The sequence below is a fragment of the Hemiscyllium ocellatum genome, chromosome 9 (assembly GCF_020745735.1).
Source record: "Hemiscyllium ocellatum isolate sHemOce1 chromosome 9, sHemOce1.pat.X.cur, whole genome shotgun sequence".
In the NCBI taxonomy this organism is placed as follows: Eukaryota; Metazoa; Chordata; class Chondrichthyes; order Orectolobiformes; family Hemiscylliidae; genus Hemiscyllium; species Hemiscyllium ocellatum.
Genome location: NC_083409.1, coordinates 89259964 through 89264759, shown reverse-complemented (window position 1 = coordinate 89264759; position 4796 = coordinate 89259964). Strand labels below are relative to the sequence as shown.

The 4796-nt window shown below is 39.3% G+C and overlaps 1 non-coding gene across 1 annotated transcript; it reads left to right on the top strand.

Moving 5' to 3' along the window:
- The first annotated feature begins 4485 nt into the window (after positions 1–4485).
- Positions 4486–4557, top strand: trnac-aca (transfer RNA cysteine (anticodon ACA)). The gene has a single exon. It is a non-coding gene; the product is annotated as a tRNA-Cys (tRNA).
- The last annotated feature ends 239 nt before the right edge of the window (positions 4558–4796 follow it).

The following is a 4796-nucleotide window of genomic DNA, read 5'->3' as shown; positions in this document are numbered from 1 at the left end:
TTGCATCAACACACTTTTTTTTGTTCACTGACAAAATGTGGGCATCACTGGCTGGGCCAATGTTTATTTGTTGCCCTTGGGAGCTGCCTTTTTTAAACCGTTTCAGCCATTTTGTGCAGATGTACCCACAATGCCATTAGGGACAGAATTCTAGGATTTTGCCCAGTGTCACTGAAGGAATGATAGTTTATTTCCAAGTCTTGATAGTGAGTTTACTTCTTGGTTTTTCTTCCTGTGATAATTCCTCTACGTAAGGAGCATAAGGGTAAACTTGTGGTGTAGTGGTAATGTTCCTGCCTTCGACCAGGAAGCCTAGGTTCAAGCCCCGTGTGCTTCAGAGGTGTATAATAATATATTTTTGGGGATAAACGAGTGCTATTCTGGCTGGCAATCAGTGACTGGTGGTGTGCCTCAGGGATCGGTGTTGGTACCACAGTTATTTACAATTTATATAGATGATTTGGAGATGGGAACCATGTGTACGGTGTCAAAATTATCCGAAGACACTAAGATGAGTGGCAGAGCTAAGTGTACAGAGGACTGTAACACTTTGCAGAGGAACATAGATACATTGAATGAGTGGGCAAAGGTCTGGCAGATGGAATATGATGTTAGTAAATGTGAAGTCATACATTTTGGCAGGAGTAACAGCAAAATAGATTATTACTTGAATGGTAAAAATTGCAGCATGCTGATTTGCAGAGGGACCTGGGTGTCCTTGTGCATGAATCACAGAAGATTGGTCTGCAGGTGCAGCAGGTAATTAGGAAGGCTAATGGAATGTTGTCCTTCATTGCTTAAGGGGTTGAGTTTAAAAGCAGAGAGGTAATATTACAGCTGTACAAGGCGCTGATGAAGCCACACCTGGAGTACTGCATGCAGTTTCAGTCACCTTACTTAAGAAAGGATGTACTGGCACTGGAAGGGGTGCAGAGGAGGTTCACTAGGTTGATTCCGGAGCTGAGGCCGTTAGCTTATGAGGAGAGACTGAGTAGATTGGCATTATATTCATTGGAATTCAGAAAAATGAGGGGAGATCTTATAGAAGCATATAAAATTATGAAGGAAATCAATAAAATAGTAATAGATAGGATGTTTCCACTGCTAGGTGAGACTAGGACAGGAGAGCATGGCCTCAAGATTAGAGGAAGCAGGTTTAGAACTGAGCTAAGAAGGGACTTCTTCACCCAGAGGGTTGTTAATCTATGGAATTCCTTGTCCAGGGAAGTAGTTGATGCTACTTCAGTAATCGCTTTCAAAGCTAAAGTAGATACTTATTTGAAAAATAAAGGAATTAAGGGATATGGTGAAAATGTGGGTAAATGGAACTGAGTCCACGAGAAGAATAGCCATGATCTTATTGAGTACCAGAGCAGGCTTGAAGGACCTAGTTCGAGCTCCTACTTCCTATGTTCTTCTGTTCTACATGAGTTGCTGCTAACCCTGTTTGATAAGTCATTGTTGTTGTTTGCCTAGGGATTCCTTTGGACTCAATGCCAGATTCAAATTAAGTTGGGGAAGGGGAAATCAGAGATGTTTAGATCTTGGTAGGGTAGGTCTTTTTTGAGGTCAGCTACGTGTGTTGTCCTTTTACTATTGATTTGGAGATGCTGGTGTTGGACTGGGTGCACAAAGTTAAAAAAAAAATCACACAACACCAGGTTATAGTTCAATAGGTTTATTTGGAAGCACTAGCTTTCAGAGTGCTGCTCCTTCATCAGATGATGAACCGCCTGATGAAGGAGCAGCGCTCCGAAAGCTAGTGCTTCCAAATAAACCTGTTGGACTATAACCTGGTGTTGTGTGATTTTTAACTTTTTACTATTAACTGCAATATCTGGGCCTATGTATTTTAAATTAAATAGTAATATAAACTCAGTAATTATAACCATTGTTACCTGTTGGTCTTTTGTGTAGAGAAGACTTTCACATCATAAATTATTATAACTGTTCAGAGAATTTCCATTGGGCACCATCTCTCTGATATAACGTGAAATGCTGCTGCCTCTTGCTTAACAAGGCTTAAACTATAATTGGAAAAATACTCAACTGATCAAGAGGGAGAGCAGTCGCTGTGAAATGTGGTTATGTGGCCTTTCAATGAATGATAATCACTCATTTTCAATTATCCACATATTGCTGGCATTTAATTATAATTCTGAAAGTAGCAAAAACATTTCAACCTCAACAAATTCAAAAGGTGAATGCAACTAACTTCAAATTCACATTGCATCTCATGCTTTTTTTTACTAAGGACATATTTTCATCTTGTTCTTTGGATATATCATTTAATTGCTCTCCATGTTATTTACTGTGAATTTTAAAAAAACTCTGAGAAATGGTTTATAAAAATCATAACTATAAAAAAAAATGTATATTTCATTAATGCCTGCTGGAGTGCTCAGAAATGTGGTTTCGAACTTGATTGATGAGGATAAGTCTGGGAATTCTCTTTGGATTGATCTTGTTTGCACTAAATGTGGATAATGAGGCATCAGAAGCAACCATATTGAATAAACACATAAATCAGACTGCTGCTTGGTCTTCAACACCATGATTTTTCAGTTTAAGTGGCACTGCTGAGAAAATTGGCTTAAAATGCAATGAATTTGCAATCACTTGATGTTATAGGGGCTGGGTGGTGGGGGGAGGGGGGGGCAAGCCTATGACAATTAGTTTTTTCAACATGAGTTTTTATGGATCAGTGCACAGACTCAGCAAATTAGGCGCTAAGGAGATATTCCATTTTGTTCCTTTAATTTTGTCTCCGGCAGCCAGTAACTATTTTTGCCTCAAAGCTAAGGAATGGCCACTTTCAATTTCTTGCCAGAATTTTGTAACTAATTAACTCATCAAACAAATAAACAACGCTAAATAGACATTGCCGACAAACGATGAAATAACACTGTAAGATGTGAGAGTTTGTGGATTGTGTTGTGATCTCAGACAATCCTTTGGATGTTCAATGAAAGTGTTAAATCGAGAGAACAGCAGATGCAGGAAATCAGAACCAAAAATAGAAATTGCTGGAAAATCTCAGTATTCTCCGATGCTGACTGTTATCCACTCCTTTGTCGGTCCAACTGTTCTTCTCTCTTTTTGGGCTCTACCTCCACCTATCATTTCCTTCATTCCCCCATCCTATCTTCAACATATACACCAACCTTCTTCCAGGTACCACCAGTTCTGAACAAGGGTCACTGGACCCGAAATGTTAACTTTGATTTCTCTCCACAGCTGCTGCCAGACCTGCTGAGATTTCGGTTTTCATTTCTAAATGCAAATGGTGTTGAGCAAGAGTCTGAGATGCAAACATCTGGGAATTCCAGAGAGGAGAGTTACCTGGACACTTCTTTCCAGGAGATAGTCGCATACATTACATTAAGTGGAACCTTCGTGTAGGCCAATGGTCATGACCAGGGGTGGGGTGACCATATTTCACGCTGGAATGGGGATCCAGGATGGAGCAAGTATGATGATTGACATGGACTAACAGATATGAAGTACGTACTACTTATATGGATGTGAAAATTGACTGCAGGGTGAATGGGCAAACTGACCAAATTACTATAATGCAGGAGTCCATTCAAATTGTTGTATAAAAGGCAATGCAGTGGTGATGTGAAAAGCATTCTTACAAGAGAATAAGTATCATTCTCTGCTGTTGCATTCTGCACCTCCAAAGTTTGTGTTTTCTACTCAGTGCCAGTCTTAAAGATAACCCCTCTTGGCCAGAAAACAACTTGGAATGGGAGGTGAAGGATCCAGTTGTTCTGGTCTATATAAGATCCAATTGTCAATAAGCCTGCAGTATGGAAATTGTAGAATCCATTATTAAAGAATCCATTATATCAAAATTGCTTGGAAAATCATCACATGATCAGTGAAAATCAATGTGACTTTATGAAAGGGAAATCATCATTAACTAATTTATTAGAATATTTCTTTGGAAGTAAACAACTAAGCAGGTAAAGGATATTTTGTAAATATACTGCCCTTGGAGTTCCAAAAGACATTTGTTAAATTGCCACCTTAAAGGATACATAACAAAATAAAAACTTAATGTATAAAAAAAAATCAGCATCGATAGTAAGGATAAATGTGTCTTTTTGGGTTGGCAAGTTGCAGCCAGTGGAGTGCCACAGGATCAGCACTAGGGCTTCAACCAATTATAGTCTATGTCACTGATTTGGGCGAAAACGTAAGGTAGTTAAAATTATTGATGACACCAAGAAAGGGAGGAAAGGATATTGTCAAGAGAAGGTAGAGAGTCTACAAAAGGATATGAACAATTTAAGTGAGTCGGCAAGAATTTGGCAAATGGGGTATAATGATTAAATGCAAACTTGTCCACTTTTGAGGAACAATAGAAAGACAATATGAAACTTCAGAACTTGTGGTATAAAAGGGTCTGGGTGTCCTGGTACATGAATCACAATGTTTAAAATGCAGATACAGCAAATCATTATGAAGATGAATAACAATGGGGATATAGCTCAGTGGTAGAGCATTTGACTACAGATCAAGCGGTCCCTGGTTCAAATCCAAGTGCCCCCTAATGTTGCATCATGCAAAATGTCCAGATTACAGAGGAGGAAGAGCTGGATGTCTTGAAACGGTTAAAGGTGGATAAAACCCCAAGACCTGATCAGGTGTACCTGAGAACTCTGTGGGAAGCTAGAAAGTTGATTGCTGGGCCTCTTGCTGAGATATTTGTATCATTGATAGTTACAGGTGAGGTGCCGGAAGACTGGAGGTTGGCAAATGTGGTGCCACTATTTAAGAACGGCGGTAAA